The following is a 19,162-nucleotide window of genomic DNA, read 5'->3' as shown; positions in this document are numbered from 1 at the left end:
AGGCCTCATTTGGAGTACTGTGTCCAGTTTTGGGCCCCGCACTACAAGAAGGATGTGGATAAATTGGAGAGAGTCCAGCAGAGGCAACAAAAATGATCAGGGGGCTGGAGCACATGACTTATGAGGAGAGGCTGAGGGAACTGGGATTGTTTAGTCTGCAGAAGAGAAGAATGAGGGGGGATTTGATAGCTGCTTTCAACTACCTGAAAGGGGGTTCCAAAGAGGATGGATCTAGACTGTTCTCAGTGGTAGAAGATGACAGAACAAGGAGTAATGGTCTCAAGTTGCAGAGGGGGAGGTTTAGGTTGGACATTAGGAAAAACGTTTTCACTAGTAGGGTGGTGAAGAACTGGAATGGGTTACCTAGGGAGGTGATGGAATCTCCTTCCTTAGAGGTTTTTAAGGTCAGGCTTGACAAAGCCCTGGCTGGTATGATTTAGTTGGGTTTGGTCCTGCTTTGAGCAGGGGGTTGGACTAGATACCTCCTGAGGTCCCTTCCAACCCTGAGATTCTATGATTCTATGATTCTGATGAGCTCCAGACCAACAACAGTGACAGTAATTATTCAGCAAGTATTTGAGGAGAACTGCAATGTTAGAGAGAATCATGAACTGCTCAGAGACCATTAATGCAGAGAACAGCAAAATTAATCAAACAGAACTGGTTCTGACTTATTTACTTGGTCTTAAAAGAGACCAACAAGGATCTGAGTCTCCTCCCTGTCAATAACCCCCTGCTCCGCCAATCAGGGTAGAGACTGAGGACGGGAGGCTGAGGGTTCTCACCAGAGAGCCCAAAGGATGGCCCAGTCACTGGTGGGGATCACTGCCCGAGCACTATTCAGCCCCACATTTTTGGGTGGACCTCCCACAGTGGGAACTGCAGAGCACTCCCCTGCAACAGATGGATCAGACTGAACAGGTTTCAAACCTCCAGGAGGCTCTTACCTTCTAAACAGGGATGGCTGTTTTCTAGTAAAATCACTAAGAGGGAAGGAGAAAACTCAAAAGAGGTTCCTCCTGGCGCTCACGTCCGTGAATCCGAATACTCTCTCAGTCCTCAAAGAGAGACCTGGAGAAGGAGACTTGCTGAAGCAAAGCCACAGGGGTCTCTTAGGTTTCCCTGGCCCCTCGCCCCTGTCCTGCCTGGCTGATGTCAGCATCTCTCTGTGAGGTCACCACCTCCCCACCACCGTGGACCAATAGTCTGAGGTCCTGCAAAAGGCCTTTGTGATGTCACTGTCACACCACTCCCTTGCTGTGCCAATGTCCTGCCCCTGGCCAGGCACTTTGGAGGTTTGAGCTACTCCCTGTGGATCACCCCACTCAAGGAGCGTTCGTTCTAGGCAGCAAGCCGGCTAGACAGGGAAACATGAGACGCTGCTCCCAATGCTACACTCAGTTTTTTAGAAATTAGTCAACTCTACGGCCAGAAGAGACCATTAGAGCATCTAATCTGACCCCCTGCATATCACAGGCCTCCTGTATGACACAAGAGCTACTTTTGGGGCAAACACATTCCAGAAAGGCATCTAGTCTTCATGAAATGATATCAAGAGATGGAGAATCCATCACTTTCCTTGGTAGGTTGTTCCTGTGATGAATCATCCTCGCTGTTGAATATTTGTGCCATAGTTGTAATACGAATTTGTCTCTTTTCATCTTCCAGCCATTGGGTCTTGTTATTCCTTTCTCTGCTCGATTCAAGAGCCCTTTAATACCCAATCCTTTCTCTCCATTAAGGCACTTCAATACTTCAATGAAGTCACCTTTCAATCTTCTTTTGATAAGCTAAACAGGTTGAGCTCTTTCAATAGCTCCCTAGAAGGCATTTTTCTCCGGCCCTCAGAACCTTTGGTGTCTCTTTGGTGCCCCAGCTCCAATTTCAAAACATCTTTTTCAAATGAAGACACCAAAATTGGAGGCAGTATTCCAGTATCAGTCTCACTGATGCCATGTCACCTCCTGTGACGTTATTGACATAATCTGTAACTGTACAGATCACCGTTGCGACCACTGTTCTATATTTGCAGCCAATATTGTAGAAAGCTTGTCGTGTAAGAGGTCTATGGAAAGGTTCTGATTGGCTGATTATAATGTGTATCATTTTTGTAGTTGACATTATGAATATTGGCTCTATGCTGCCTGTATTTCAAACTTGTGCTCTGCTTCTGGGGAACACCCCAGGTAAGTTGGTGTCAGTTCTGCCTCGCCTGCTTAATGGCCCATTAAGGACCATCAGCTATACAATCGACTCATTGAGAGAAGGCAGATATGCCTTGTGACTCAGCAAGGTCTGCAGGGACCTGCCTATGGACAGAACTCTAAGGTTTTTCTGTGCCCCGTGCTGGATAAGAGTGTCCTTGGGACAAAGAAAGCAAAGACCACATGGCAAGAGACTATAAAAGGCTGATGCCTCGTCTCCATCTTGTTTTCAGTCCTGCTTCATGTCTCTGGAGGGACTTTGCTACAACCTGAAGCTCTATACAAAGGACTGAATGACCCATCCCAGCTGTGGATGGACTCCAGAGACTTGATTTGAACCTGCAGTTTATTCCATCACTGCTACAAGCCTGAACCAAGAACTTTGCCATTACTGTGTGTAATTAATTCCTTTAAAAATTTTAACTCTCACCTATATTTCTTTCTTTTTATGAATAAACCTTTATATTTTAGATGTTGTAAGGGAAAATCCAGTGTTATCCAAGGCCTTGTAGGCCCAGGCCTCATGTCAAGCTGCCAGGGCCGGCCAGACAAGCCAAGTAGGGGGTCATGGAGGAGACAGTGGAAAGTCCTAACAGTCCCCAACTGAAAAACAATTTTGTAATATCCCCTACTGTCAACATGTAACCGCATAGAACAGATAAGTAAGAACAGGAAAAGCCTAATATGGAAGAAATTTACTCCTGCTCCAATCAGCATTAACTTTGCAATATTTTTTAGCAAAATAATGAGGAAATTATGTGTGTAACTTGCATATTACGATTGTGGTTTTAAGCTTTATAAGGCTGTCTGTAACCAGCTTCGGGGACGCCGTTTCCATAATGGTTCTCCCCTGCGTGCTTCTAATCAATAAAAGGCCTCAGGCTGATCTGATTGAAAACACAACACATGGATCAATTTTTCCATAACAATGCTAAAGGATTTACAAAAGCGTGATTTGTGGGCAAGATCTGACTCATCTATTGACCTGCATCTGGGGCTTGGTCCTTTAAGAGAACCTTTTTTCTTTTACTGGGGTATTGGTTTTCATAACCATTCATCCCCATAAGGAGCGGGGCTGGTGGTGATAGAAGGGAACTGGAATAGCTGAGGGTATTGGTTCTATGACGTCCGATTGGCCAGTGGGGTAAAACCAAAGTCCTCTCTGCATGGCTGCTGTGACGTGCTTTAATAGTAAAGGGCACCCAGCCTCGGGCTGTGACTGCCCTGCTCCAAGCAATTTGTCCTGAATTGATACTCTCAGTAGTGTCCCGCCAGTGGTCGCATTGTTACAGGGGTCGTCCAGGATTACAGCTGGGAACTCTGCGAAGCTCAGGATGTGCTTCCTCAGCTGGGGGAGTACGTAACCCACACACCTCCAGGGTGTGGTGGTGTGTCCCAGCTAGTGGCACCGAGATCACTTAGAGGGAGCAATAAAACATGTCTTCTATACAGCCTTCGCTAACAGCCGGGTGGCTTTTAGTTCATGCTGTAGAGGCCCCCACACTAAGCTCCAGAGGTCCCCGGTTCAATCCCGCCCACCACCACGTCACCAACCTGGATCTGTCAGCATTACAGAGGCAGCTGCCACCCCAAGGAGAGAGCTGCCATGCCACATCCGGCTAAGAAGAGGTACCGAGCAGTGAGCTGACAGCCTTCAGAGCTTCCTGTGATAAACTGTGAACTTAGGACAATAGTGGGGTGGTAAGAAGTGTTGCCCTCAGAGTGGCCTGGGTCAGAGCCCATGGGAGGCCCTGGGCTCCCCCCCGCCCCACACGCCATCTGCTGCATCCTTCCCCCTAAAAGGGCTGAAGCCCTGACCAAGAGGCAACATCCCCACGAGCAAAGGCCATCACGAGGCATCTGTCTTCGAAAGTTTGCAGAGGATGCAGGAGCAGAAAGGGGAGAGAGGATGAGGGCGGCTCTTGGGAAGCTCTTGTTTACCGCCATCAACCCAATGATCAGATCATTGATGCCTAGAATCTTCCCGGATATGTTGTAATTGATTGGATCTAGGTTTTAAAATGGGTACCACATTTGCAGACGGAAAAATGTCAGCGAGTTGAGTGGAAGGCCATTGCAAGCTCAGCTAATTAGGCAATGTGGCTTATGCCCCATCTAACAAGCTCCTTAAACAATACCTCCCAGTTTTCATTCGCATTGTTCTGTTTAGTGTTTTTCTCCAAAACACTTTTACTAAACCTTTGGGTCAGCTTTGGAAAGTTAGCCCTTTCAGTGCACCAAATATAAATATTGCTGGTGAGGACTGCCCTCTATTGGTCATAAGAACGGCCATACCGGATCAGACCAATGGTCCAGCCAGCCCAGAATCCTGTCCTCCCACAGTGGCCAATGCCAGGTGCCTGCGAGGGAATTGACAGAACAGGGAATCATCAAGTGATCCATCCCCTGTCGCTCATTCCCAGCTTCCGGCAAACAGAGGCTAGGGACACTTCAAGAGCATGGTTTTCTATCCCTGCCCATCCTGGCTAATAGCCAATGATGGACCCGTCCTCCATCAACTTATTTAGTTCTTTGGTGGACCCTGTTATAGTCTTGGCCCTCACAACATCCTCTGGCAAAGTTTCCCAGGTTGACTGTGTGTTGGGTGAAGAAATACTTCCTTTGGTTTATTTTAAACCTGCTGTCTATTCCTTTCATCGGGTGACCCCAGTTCTTGTGTTATGAGGAGTAAATAGCACTTCCTTACAGATCCAGACTAACACGGCTACTCCTCTGATACTTCCTTATTTACTTTCTCCAAACCTGTCATCATTTTATAGACCTCTATCCTAGCCCCCCCCCTTAGTCATCTCTTTTCCAAGCTGAAAACTCCCCTCAGTCTTATTAATCTCACCTCACATGGAAGCTGTTCCACACCCCAATCATTTTGGTTGCCCTTTTCTGTATCTTTCCCAATTCCGATATATCTTTTTGAGATGGGGGACCAGCTCCAGTATTCAAGATGTGGGCATACCACAGATTTATACACAGGCAATATTATAGTTCTGTCTTGTTAGCCATCCCTTTCCTAATGACTTCCCAACATTTTGTTCACTTTTTTGACTGCCGATGCACATTGAGTAGATGTTTTCAGAGAAGTATCCACAGTGACTCCAAGATCTCTTTCTTAAGTTGTAAGAGCTAATTTAGACCCCATCAGTTTAGATGTAGAATTGGGATCATGTTTTCCCATGTGCATTACTTTGCATTTATCCACATTGAATTTCATTTGCCTTTTTGGTGCCCAGTCAGTTTGGTGAGATCCCTTTGTCACACTTTACACTCTCTTTTGGACGTAACTAATTTGAGCTGGTTTGTATCATCTGCAAATGTTGCCACCTCACTGTTTACCCCTTTTTCCAGATCACTCAGGAGTATGTTGAACAGTGCTGGTCCCAGTACAGACCCCAGGGGGACACCACTATTTACCTCTCTCCATTCTGAAAAATCAGACCCTTTCTTTCTTGCCTTTGAACCAGTTACCTATCCCAGAGAGGACCTTCCATCTTATCCCATTTTGCTTCAGAGCCTTTGGGGAGAGACCTTGTCAAAGGTTTTCTGAAAATCTAAGTATACTATATCCACGGGATCACCTTTATCCACATGCTTGTTGACTCCCTCAAAGAATTATAGTAGATTTGTGAGGCATGATTTTCCTTTACAAAAACCATGTTCATTCTTCCCCAATGTAAGCGGGGGCAGACTCACCCGGCGGCGCCTCCTGCTGGTCATCTTGGGAATTAGCTCTCCAGCCATCAGAGCACCCTCTGCAGGCCGGTGATCCACCTTACCGCAGCTGGCCCCCTGTCCCTCCCAGGACCCCAGTGCCCCTTTTACCCTGGCAGTACCCCCTGGCAGTAGCCCCAAAGTTCTGGGTCTCCCCCTCCCAGGGGAACCCCCACCCACTATCCCCACTTCACCTCAGTCTTGGCTACTGCCCAGTCTCCATCCAGCCCCCGTTCACTGGGGCAGACTGCAGTATGAGCCACTCATCACACGCAAAGGGGTTTGGACCTGCCGCCTCTGCTTCCCCCTGGGCTGCCCCATTGCAGCCCTGCACCTATTCAGCCTATAGTCAGGCCTGCAGCCTGGGGCTTTCCAGGCCAGAGCTCCCAGCTCCTCTGGCCCTTCCCCAGCCCTGCTCCCACTCTAGGTGTCTTGCTTAGGTCCCTGCAGCCAGGCCCTTCTCTTGCTACAAACAGAGGGAGACTAACTGGGCTCCTGGCTCACAGCGTCTTACAGGGGCCAGCTGGGCCTGACTGGGGCATGGCCACAGCTAAGCCTGCTTCCCCCAGTCAGCCCAGGCTCCTTGCCCCAACCCCAGCCCTCTCCTGGGCTGCTTCAAGCCCCGCAGGGCAGGAGCAGGGGACCACCCCGCTACACCCAACAAAGTGGAGACCCTGGCGCACGTTTATTTAGAGTGCGCCAGGCTGCAGCCCCTATACCGGCTCCTCACCAATATCCTATTGCGTTTCTGGCTGCACTTTTCCCCCTACCTTCTTCTCCATGCACTCCCTATCCGTGGCCCCACAAAGTCGCGGGACCTCCTGGTCAACCTCCTCCTCGCCCTGGCTAAAATGGCCATCTATGTGACCAGGGAGAGGCGGTTGGCCAACAGAGACTCCTGCGACTGTGGGGATTGTTTCTGGTCCTTAGTCCGTTCACATCTCCGGGTGGAGTTCCTCTGGGCGGCGTCCGCTGGCTCCCTTGACGCCTTCGAGGAGCAGTGGGCGCTGTCCGGGATTCTCTGCTCGGTGTCCCCATCAGGCTCCCTTCTTATGACCCTTTGACCGCACTCCTGTCCCTATTCTTTTATTAGTTGTCCCCCGCAATTAGTGGGTTTCTGAGGCCCTGTGGATCCTCCCCTTAGGCTGAGGGGGGGATCCATTAGCATGGGGGGGCTTCTTCCGCCCGTTCCCGGAAACCCAATAGATACACCCAGCAAATCCTGGTTAGCTATGAGTCTAATCATTGGGCTCTACAATTCCACCCAATGTGCCTGGTACTGACGTTAGCCTCAGTGGCCTGTAATTGCCAGCTGGAGCCTTTTTCACACACTGCTCCAGCCAGGGACTAAAGGCCGCCCCAGACTTTCCCCTTTTCCCTTCAGGGAAATCAAGTTCAAGTTCTACAAGGAGCTAAAGAAGCCTCAACCCTGCATCTGAATTAATGTCACATTTCTCACTGCCCGACACAAACAAATGTCATTTCAATCCCAGGTGAGTCCACCTCAGTCATTCCTCAGCCCCATTCCTTCACCCTCCTGCCTTAGCTTAGGGCATTGCGCCACCCTGTGGGCATTTCATGTCCCTCCTCAGTTTCACATACAGACACAATTTCCTTTGCTGTTCAATGAACAGCAAAACCTTTCTGTGTCTCTAGTCTGAGCCAGGGCATTCAATTCCCTTGAAACCTTCTCTCCTGCAATGGCAACGGTCAGACAGAGGGGACGTGGCCACCTTCAGCCCTGAGAGTGAGATATTCACTCTCCTCTTTCTTCAAGCTGCTGTTGTTAGTCCATAAAACATGTACCATGGAATAAAAAGCTGAGTTTACTCCAGAGTGAGGAAAGAAAGGAGCCACCAACTCCCCGAAAAATCTCTGTGCCTCAGAGAGAACCTGCCCCTGCTATTGGAATCACTGATGTGCTTCAGCTACAATGGGGAAAGTATCTGCTCTCAGGGGATATAGCTCAGTGGTAGAGTGTTTGACTGCAGATCAAGTGGTCCCTGCTTCAAATCCAAGTTCTCTCTAATAAGCCTCTTATTTTTTATTTTTATTTTTGAAAAAAGGGAAAACATTTTTATTTCCATTCTCCATTATGTTCAGGAGCTCCACAATACGGGGATGCTTGAAATGAATGTAACACTCAACATTTCACTGTCCAAATGCATAAAAACCTAGCACACCTGTCCATCAGCTGAAATCAGTTCCAATCCTCTAAGTGTCTAGTTTATGTTTTCATCAATTAAACAAAGGGATCATAGGAATGTACATTTGCAGATCCCTCCTCTCCAGGGCTGTGCTGTGCAGAAGAACAAGAACCACATCCAGTTGGGGTTCAGGAGTCTGACGAGCAAAGGCCACTTGGTGCGGGCTAAAGTCACCAGCACTTTGGCTCCTTCCCATTCAACCAGCAGCTGGGCCCCCAGGACAAGGCATGAGAAGAAGACAGTGGCTGTGAGCAGGAAAATAGCCCCCAAGAAGCTGGCTAAAGCTGTCAAGATCCTCAGGAAGGTCACCATGCCCATGTCTAGAATGTACTGACTGCAGCGGGGACCAAAAAGGCAGAGAAAAGCCCTCAAAAGTTCTAAGCTGCCAAGCCCCAGAAGGTGATCACAATCCTACCTAAAATCAAGACAGGAGTAAGGCTGTCATCTCCAAAGCCAGGGCTAAGAAGGTAACACTGAGAAAGAAGTGGAGAGATTTCCATTGGGATGACTCCTGCTCCCCAATGGCTCTGTTATGAATCACCATGGACCACCCGGAGAGATCAAAGTCCTGCAGGACAAAGAGCCCCATGGACAGTATAATGAAGTGGTGGCAGTGGGGGGAAGTGCTGTGTTTTGTGTAACACCTGCCAGGTGAGTGATGCACTGACAGGGCAGCTGCCCATGAGCTCATTCTCTTCGATCTGCTTCTGTTGTTATTTCAGAGCCAGCACGAGCGGGAGCGTGTCCCTGTCACTTCACCAGCTGTAGAACAGGCTCTGTCTGCAGCCCAGCTCTGATTAATCCCACTTGTTAATGTATTCCTACTGCGATACTTTCCCAGTTCTCTGCCTCATTCGAATATTCCGGTCAGAGACTGAACATGGGGAGGGATGGACTAATTTGTGTGACATTCGGTAAGTGGCCATCGTATGTGATTGAGACCTCTGCTGCAGGTGGGCAGGAGCCTGTTACACACATAAAATAGCTAAGCTTGACCAAACTACCTGCTACACATTCAAACCTTCCCGTACACACACAATAGAAATTGGGGCTCTGAGAAATGGCAACTTTCCTTTAACACAGATCATTGTTTTCTGTACTTCCAGAGGCACTGAAGTAGCAGCTGTTTAAAGGTAATGTGCTTTTATTTCATGATCAGCAGCAGAGCCTCTGTCAATTTACCACCCGTAGAGCTGATTGTTTCTAACTGCAGGGTTAGCCAGACCATTCAGTAACATTATCGCTCTGTTTACAAAGACTTTGGTTAGTGACGAATCATGAGACTTATCCCTTCCTGCTGTAATTCCACTGACTCCAGTGTCTCTTTCTCCATTTCTGGTTCCAACAAAATAAATTAAAACAACCTTCAGAACTAACATGCTGTGGGAAAGTGGAAATGATGATAGCTCAAATAATTCAATTTCTTCTGTATCTTGTGTGTGTCTATCTGCTGTGTGTGTGTGACCGACCAGTGGGGCTTTTTGTTTGCTCCTGGCAGGTGCAACCATGTCAGATTTGTCTGTGGGGAGGGGCCAGAGAAAACAGACACCCTGGCCTTCCAGCTTGGGGTTAGGCAAAGGAATAACAACCCTATCCCATAAAAAACAAAAAATGTTACAGAAACAGTGGTAGGAACAGTGCTAGAGAAACTGGTAAATAATCACAATACCCAGGCTTGAAGTAATCAGAAACACAGAATTCAAAAAGCAAAGCTCAGGGGATATTTGGGGTTTATTCTCTGAGCTTAGCCATGTGCTATAGCACAGGGATCACTTTTGGAAGTCTCCCATCCCACAACGGGGGAAAGGAAAAGGATTCTTAGGTTCTAGCATGGATTGAAGGAGGATGGTGATAGGGAATAAGGGATTCCCTCTGACTTACCCTAACTACATCTGTTGTTACAATGGGTGAAATGACTTTTTTTCCCTATCCCTGCCCTGTTCCTGCTCTTTGTTATAGTTCAATATAGTTTAAGTGCGGAAAATGATCATAAAAATATCTGCTCCCCAGCACAACCTGCAGCAACATCAGAACAACTGGGAATGAAACAATTTGTTCCCCAAGGGAGAACTCGATGACTAACAATGCTGTGAAATGGGGGAACAGTATAACCGTGATGCTCAGGGTTTGTTTAGACTAGGGAAAGTGATGGAGTTTAGGTCAGGTCAAGGGGAAAGCTAATGCCAACCCCTGCACCTGGGCTGCATCTGCACTACAATTTTTTACATTAAGATCACTAATTTGAGCAGCCAACGCCATGTACAGCCCTAGTGGATGTCAGGCACAGGTAGTTTTTGCCTCAGTGTAGCTTGTTGGGATCAACCCTCTCTCCCCCACCTGGAGCTGATGAACATTCCTGGCAGGAGGGGGACACACTCCTGTGACTCAAAAGGAAAGGAGCTGATAGAAAAGATCACAGGACTGACCCCAAAGAAGGGTGAGCTGCAAAAGGCAGAAGCAGGCAACTGATCTGGTGGAGCTGAGAGACCACGGTGAAGATGGTGCAAAAATCACTATGTGGGAAATGAGCAAATATGATTTAAAAAAAAATTTTTTGGCTAACCCTAGTCAAGGGATTTATTACAGTTCTCTCTCATGTGGATTTTCTGATGTCTAAGGAGGCTTGAGTGCTGATTGAAGCTTTTCCCACACTCAGAGCATCCATAAGATTTCTCACCTATGTGGATTTTCCTATGTTTGTTAAGGTGTGAGCTCTGATTAAAGCTTTTCCCACACTCAGAGCATGTGTAGGGCCTTTCTCCTGTGTGGATTCTTCGATGTTTGATAAGGGCAGAGCTCTGACTAAAGCTTTTCCCACACTCAGAGCACATGTAGGGCTTCTCTCCTGTGTGGATTCACTGATGTCTGATAAGGACAGAGCTTTGACTAAAGCTTTTCCCGCACTCAGCGCACGAGTAGGGCGTCTCCCTTGTGTGGATTCTCTGATGTGAGATGAGGGCTGAACTATCGATGAAGCATTTCCCACACTCAGAGCATCCATAAGGTTTCTCACCTGTGTGGATTTTCCTATGTTTGATAAGGTTTGAGCTCCGACTGAAGCTTTTCCCGCACTCAGAGCATGTGTGGGGCGCTTCTCCTGTGTGGATTCGCTGATGTGAGATGAGGGCTGAACTATCGATGAAGCATTTCCCACACTCAGAGCATTCATAAGGTTTCTCACCCGTGTGGATTCTCTGATGTCTGATAAGGGCAGAGCTCCGATTGAAGCTTTTCCCACACTCATGGCATGTGTAGTGTGTCTCTTCCAAGTTGATTCTGTCGCTTGTTACAAGGTCTGAGAGGCTACTAAAGTTTCCCTCTGGCCTCCCCTGAGTCTCACAGGCTTTTGTTTTTTCTGGGACTGCATAACTCCCGGAAACATTCCCTTTGGATCTTCCTGATAAAGTTCCATGTGGTTCTCCTTGCTCAGCATCTTCCTGCTGGGGTTTCTCCTCCTCATTCTGACTGACCATCCCATCACCTGATGGGAGACAGAGAGAATGCAGGCATAGATCACTACCTGCACCGGAAAGAAAGAAAATCACAGAGAGAGAAATGGAAAAAGGGATGAACAATCCAAAATGTGTGTGGGAGAGATCAAACCTATCAGGAGCTGATTTTCCCCAAAACCTTCCCCAGAGGAGAGAGGAAGGGATCAGTTTTGGTCTGCATCTCACGAGAACACTCAGGGGAAAGAGAGATCGGGGAGCGACTGCTGCCAGTTGTCACTCATGGCTGCCCTCCTATTCTGACTGACATCTGCCATAATGATTCCACATCTGCAGGGAACAATCCTGAACTTGGAGAGCTCACAGGGTCTTTGTAGGGCATCCCGAATGTTTCCTGCATTCCCACACAGTTGTTGAGTTGGTTTAACCAAGTCCTCACCTGTGCAGGCAGCTCTTGGAAGCACTTCTTTCTCAGAGCCCTGGAGGTCTGGGACCCACGGCTCTTCCCCTCGTTCCAGCTGGGAGATCACATCAGGTTTGGAAACTGGAAACCCTACTGCAGGCAAAGAAAACCAGGGAGGTCAGTGGAATTTGTGGGAGACTTGTCACAAGGAATGGTTTTAACCCCAGCTCATTTTTAAGCAGTAACATCCCAAGACCAACTTCCTTGGCTCAAAGTGGCAGGAGAGTTGTTATTATAAATCATATTCATTACCTTAGTGCCTAAGGAGCAACTAACAGCGGGTCCCCATTGTGCTAGGACAAGTACAAACCCAGAACAGTAGATGGCCCATGCCCTGAAGAATTTACAGTCTAAATAAGGCCTTTGGCTAAGCAGCAGGGGCAGCCATAAGCTGGGAAGCGAAGGGTCACATCCTCACATCCCAAACCAGTCACACTGAACTAAGGTGCTATTCGGCTGTTAGGAAGACGATCCTGTCCTGATAGTGCCCATCACCACCAGATAAAGAAACAGATCTTAAGATGGTTAAAGAAAACTTAGTTTGACAGCAGCCTGTCTGGCAAGAAATCCCTTATCAATGGTTGTGGTTGTGAAACCCTCATTTCTGTATTATTTTATCTTTATGGCCACCACTCTTCTATTGTTAATCAGTCCGGTTCTCTAATTGTTTCTGTCTGCTGCATAATTAATTTTTCTAGGTGTAAGTTCATTAGGGCAGTGGAATATGCTTGCTTCGAAATAACCCCAATAAACATCGCATTATCTGTGCTTTGGACTTCTGGTCTTTCGCTGCTTGCTGTCTGCGTGACAAGAACCAGGGAAGTGGGAGGGTGAAGAGAAAACCCTCTAACAAATGGACATGACCTGATAACCAAGAGGTGAGCCTTTAAGGAAGGTTTTAATACACTTTGGAATGGATCAGGGATTCTCATGAGGACTGATGAGGGGCTGATGGTAAACACACATTATGCTGTATAATTAATTTTGCTAGGTGTAAGTTAATTAGGGTGGTGGGATATAATTGGTTAGATAATTATGTTACAATATGTTAGAATTGGTTCGTTACATTTCAGTAAAATGATTGGTTAAGGTATAGCTGAGAATATTACTATATAAACAGGGTCAAACAGGAGGGGGAAGGGAAATTGGAGTCATGTTTGTTAAGGTGTGGGGGGGAAACGGGAACACAGGCAAGGCTCAGCTGCATCAGAGCTGGGAAGGGAGACACAGGATAAATGCTCTGCAGCATCAGAGCTGGGAGGAACACTGGGGAACAGACTGTATCAGTCTATCGAGATAAGCCCGACTGGTGTGAAGGGCTTCAGAATATGCTTCCTTGGAAACTAACCCCAATAAACATGGCATTGTCTGCGCTTTGGACTTCTGGTCTTTTGCTGCTTCCTGTCTGCGTCACAAGGACCAGGGAAGCGGGAGGGTGAAGGGAAAACCTCTAACAAAACGGACATGACCTGATAACCAAGAGGTGTGCCTTAGATGAAGGTTTTAATTCACTTTGGAACAGATCAGGGATTCCCATGAGGACTGATGAGGGGCTGATGGTAAACACACATTTAGATCCTTTTCTTGTTTTATCTCTTTTCCCCATAAGGCTGAACCTCTGGCACTGTCATGGATCCATAGGATCTGTGCAATGCCCTGGCTTTTAAACCGTCCTTGGGAGGTGCCCCTTTAATGCACTAGACCCCCAAGGGCTCCCACTCTTCCACATGTAGCTTCAACACCTGAGACTGAGCCTCTGGCTTCAACACTCCTACTTCAACCTGTGAGCTCTGCCAGCAGGTCCAGCTGAACGACACTCCTGTTCAGAGACTGTTCCTCAGTCATGCTTCAATGCACCTCAGCAAGTTTTTGCTGTGACGCTGGGCAGACTTTTAAAACAAGCAGGGTTTATTAGTCAACCGAAACGCAGCACTGGAAAGTCTTTTCATTAGCACAGAGAAGCAATGAAGACAATATAGTCCACACTGGCCAATGCCCTTGAGCCAGGCTGCTGTAGAAAACAGTTTGGTTTCTTTTCACTGTCTCTGTCCATTTGTCTTCACTCCGGCAAAGCTCCCTGTGTCTGCGAGCCCAGTTCTTTCTGCTCCCAAAAACATAACGAGTCCATGTGTGCTTCACTCAGCCAAGCTGAGATCCTCCCATGGACAGGTGACAATTATTCCCTTGTCTCTGTCGGGTATCCCATTGATCTATGTTGGCCCCAGCCAGTCCTTAATGACCCATTCATATCACCCCATGACAGCTACGTGAGAAAACACCTCACGTCTCCTGCTATTTATAATCATAGCAATACCAATCACAGCGGGAAACCGAGGTGTGTATTGGCTTCATACAAGTATCACCAAAAGTCCCACCTCTATCTCACACACACACACTGCTCACAGCCCCCGGAGAGAAAGCAAAGCACAGGAACTGGACGTTAGTCCAGCAAGCACAGTGGAGGACAAGCTGCAATCCTCACACCCTGGTCAAAAAGGAGAGGCAGGTGGGTCCCTACCCATAGAGAGGGGCTGGCTGGAGGCCTGATACCTGAGGGGCCATTCCATGAGCAGACCATGGAGGCAGGTCAAAGGCTTCGCTACCCCAGAACTGTGACATCGCAAAAGCACATTTGGGGGAATTAGGAAATCTAGTGACTCAGGGGTAATGGGAGGGAGAATTAAACTCCCCCAGTGGGAGGAGAAGGCTGGGGAATTATACACTAACATTCAGGAGCAACAGCCTCTAATTCTTCCGGAAAAGGAGAAGGTCAGAAACAAGAACTGGGCCACGCAGCCTCAGGAGGGACAGGCTCAGAGATCCAAGGAGCCGGGAGGGAAGACAGCTTGTGGCTGCTGCAGATGGGGAGAGGGGGGACAAGACTCTCTCCAAACTCTCACTCTTCTTGACCCCGACCTGATTTTACGATCTATGACCCAGTCTCACGTCTTGTGGGCAATTTCATACTCGCTAGAGGTAAGATGTCATGATCAGAGTATTGCTTATTAGCTTGGACCATGAGTGGAGGGGCAAGGAGGTGAACATAGATAAATGGGTTATTCAGCTTGCTACAGTTAAGGGCCTTATATTAGGTGGAGGATTTGTGGGAGAAGTTCTGCTGAAGTCTGGGATTTACCTGACCAGGCCTAAGGAGAGAATCCCAGGTCATATATTTTGCACCCTCATTTTGACAGACTAAGGAGTAACTACAAACAGGTGGAATACGCCACAGGATTCTGAAAGAAGGAAGTTTGGGGTGGGCTTTAGCAATTAGGTTGCTATGCAGGATCTCAGCAGTTGGACACATTTATATATTGGGATTATTAATAACTAAGTGATGTAAATCATGAGTATTAAGGCTTGATGCTAAATTATGGACTTCCCAAAGGTCACATATGGGTTGGGGCAGCTATTGACATTATTGTAATCAGAGCAAAGCAGCAGATGCGGTATATCGCCATCCTATTACCATAAGGAAGTGGATAAATTACCTCTCCTAGTGACCATTTTTTCATTTTGTCAGGTCCCCGAGACAGTGTAAACTGAAGCAGGGCCTCCCTTCTGACGGGCTGCCTTGCCCCTCGATCTTTGTTTCCATTGGTGTCATAACTTGTACGTCCGCACCGTGCAAGCCCCTCTTTACTATACTGATCTTAGTCTAACTGTTACGTGGATTGATCCTTGCCTGTGATTTCAGTTATAACTGTCTGTATTTAATCAAGTTTCTGTGTGTTTCACCAAATTTAATCTCCTCCATTAACGGTGAGTAGCCATGTACAAGGGCGAGTTGTGCCCCAATACGTCATCTTATAGGTGTAAAAACTGTCCAGGCTACACCACCAGCCTGTGACATCATCAACAAAGTGCCCATTTGTGCCTGGGAAGGGGCCCTGCTACGGGAGGGAGGATGCAGCAAGGACTCAGGATCGGTGGCCGGGGTCGCTGTGCACAGAGATGGGGAGGTTATGTGAGGAAGGGGGTAATGAGTGGGAGAGGGAGGTCAAGAGTTAAAATAATAATATTTGGGGAAAAAAATGTATAATAAAGTGAAACTGAACAGAAATAAAACTGGAGTGGAGGCTCTAGAACAACAAGGCTTAGGTAGGGATTCAGGGTTAAAGGTCTGGGATCCCCCACAGCTCCAGATCCCCAAACCTCTCCTCCCTCCCACTGACCCACCCAGCCCACTTCCTGGGTGCCCTTCCCCCACACTCCCCATCGCTTCTTCCCATTACTCTCAGCCGGCACCACCTCCCGGCTCCTTGGGAGCTTCTTGTGTTCCCTCCTCGTCTCTCACAACATCATCCCTCCCTGCTGCTTCTTAGCTCTAACCCTACACACACCCTCCCCATGTCCTGGCACCCCAGAATTATCTACTCCCCCCTTCTCCGCCCCTCCCACCGCTCTGTTCTCCCTTCACCCGTGGGGTCCTGAATAGCAACATTATACTCACTTCTATCAAAAGATGAGCTCATCTGACTGTCACACAAGCCATGCATCAGTCACACACCTATTTTTATTAATTAAATTTATTTTTTAATAATTTTTAAGATATTTTTATTTTTTTATTTATTTATACTTAATTTAAAAAAACAGTTATTAATGTAGTTGCTAATGTAGCCAATAAGGACACATTAAATGCAATTTCAAAATGACTGATGACAAATGTCTACAAATTATTCTAGTGGGTGGGAGATGAGGCAAAAAGGGGGGGCAAGGAAACTTGTATGATGAATAAAGGTATCAAGTTATTACTACTCAGGTTCTTCAGAGACCCAACAGCTTCTAATAAGCCAGGGACAGGACTCCTTACCCAGCGAGGTCACCGTCTCATAGTTCTCCTGCATGACATCCCTGTAGAGGGCTCTCTGAGTGGGGTCCAGCAGAGCCCCCTCTCCCCTGGTGAAATACACAGCCACCTCCTCGAAGGTCACCGGCCCCTGAAAGAGCAAGAGTCCAGCACTCAGTACCTACCGCATCACTCGCACTTTCAATCAAATGGAAGCTCTGGGTGGCTCACAGGCAGAGTCCCACCCCCACCCCGCTCCGAGCAGCCAGGAAACGCCAGGGGGAGGGGACGAAGCAAGAGCCCCTTGTCTCTCCCAGCAGATCCATCCCCCCCCCACTAGCCACAGCCGGACACAGGAGATGGAGGCCCTGGCAGGGTGCAGGGAGAGCTCGCTGGCAGGGAGCCCAGCGCTGTTCTCATTGTGAAGAGCTGGACGGGGCCAGACTCAGTGGGGGGCAGACGACATGACGGTCCAGGGGGGCCTTGCTGAGGGGGATCCTCCAGCAGGGGTGTCCTGTCTCTCCTCCCCCCACTTCTCTTCAGCTGCCTCCCCTGCAGCTCTTCCTGCAGCCCTGCCCCCTCCCCCCCCACTTGGAGCTGCCCCCGGCCAAGCTGCTCCCAGGAGCCTCCTGTGCTGTGCGAGGGGGGGGGGGTTCCTGATGTGGGGGAGGCCCCACCCTCCTGCCTCTGTGCCCAGTCTCTGCTGAGCTGAGGTGGGGGGACAAGATTCTGTGCTGCTGCCTCTGGGTCAGGAGTGGGGTCTGCTGGCCCCTGCTGCCGTGTGAACGAGCCTTCGGACTAGTGAGTGCTGCTGGGCTGGAAGGGACAGCGGGTGTGTCTCACACTCCCCCACCACACACACTTCAGTTACTGTTGTTACTTCCTTTTACTTCCTGTCAAAATGCACAAAGTACATGTAGTCTCTGTAATTTTATTCTTTCACATTCGGTCAGGATGACAGTGCTGGTAGTTTAGCTTTTTAACTGATCTCTGAATTTCATCATTTTATTTCTGTCTTATGCTTAAATTCAGTTCTCTGAGTAACGAGTTCTAAAATGCCTCACCTGGCCTGGCTGGAGTAATTATCATTATTACTGTTATTGCCGTATTGTGCTTTGTCATTCGTTATTTGATTGTACCACTGTAAATAACAGACTGTACATTTTGCTTGTACTTACCTTCGCAGGGCTCGTTTGAAAAAAATAGCTAAACTCAAAACTTTAGACACTGTGCAGATGAAGATCATTTATCTGCAAACTGTATTTTTAAATCTGTCTGTAAAGTAACTTAAAATTTCTATGAAAATAAAAACGCAGTTCCAAGTATGATACTAATAGCAATGATGGAGTCAAATCTTAGTGAGTCACATACATGATAGTGATATGCAGAGAACCAGGCACATGCAGGGCAGTGGAGTTTTTATAGCACGTTGGGGGGCCTTAGAAAGAAAAAGGTTAAGAACCTCCCCCGCACCAAGCCTCCCTGGTGGGTGCCCCCTCTGCATCTCACAGCAGCCGCTGGTTAATCAGGTCGGGCTCCAGCCCTGGGAGTCTGGCCCATTTTCCTAGCCCCACCTAGGGGGGTTGTTTCCTGTCCCACAAATTAGAGCATTTCCACCCTCTTACCTCGTGGGTCTGTTCCTAGAATGGAAGCTGCATATTGAACAAGTCCCAACAGGGTTGCTACACCCTGGCCTCCTCCCATTCTCCCTCCTGGGAATTTTTTGTCAAACTCCAACCCCCAAACCAGACTGCCCAAACCTCCCACCTCCTGTGCATTTGGTGTCCCTCTCCCTCCAGCAGGAACCCACCAGCAACTCCCCAATAACCCCTACCTGGACGGGATCCTCTGCAGCCATTTCCCTTCCCTGTCCCATGGGAGGATGGGATGAGCTGGAGCGAAACATGGACGACATCCTGCAGCCTGGCAGGGCGAGAAGGGCCGTTGTGGAGGTTTCAGAACAGGCTTTAGTTCATGTCACATCACGATTCCCCCAGGATCTTTCCCTGCAGAGACACAGCCTAGGCTCTGCCATGCTGGGAACATGCTCCAGCTCTTTATTGCAGGGGAGACCTGGCCCCTCCTGCCAGGCTAAGCCCACAGGGAGATTTTTCAGCCTCCCCAGTAATAAAGTCTCTGAAGAAAATGCTGGAAAGGAGCAGAACCAAAGGGGCTGGGCAGGCTCCATAGGGACACTGGCTCCTCCCTTCCCCACCTGTGCGGCCATGTCCTGTCGCTGGCAGAGATCGGCCCCCCCATCTTCCCCCCCAGAGGCAGCCGCGTCTGCGGGCTCCCCCAGCCAGCACCCACTAACCACCACCCAC

General features: G+C 48.4%; 1 pseudogene; it reads right to left on the bottom strand.

The window, feature by feature from the left end:
* The window catches only part of LOC120381551, a 122,920-nt pseudogene that overhangs the window by 84,396 nt on the left and 19,362 nt on the right, over positions 1-19,162 (bottom strand).

This window comes from Mauremys reevesii, linkage group 14, assembly GCF_016161935.1.
Source record: "Mauremys reevesii isolate NIE-2019 linkage group 14, ASM1616193v1, whole genome shotgun sequence".
Lineage (NCBI taxonomy): Eukaryota > Metazoa > Chordata > Testudines > Geoemydidae > Mauremys > Mauremys reevesii.
The sequence above is the reverse complement of the archived record's forward strand: the minus strand, read 5'-3'. Positions and strand labels throughout refer to the sequence as shown.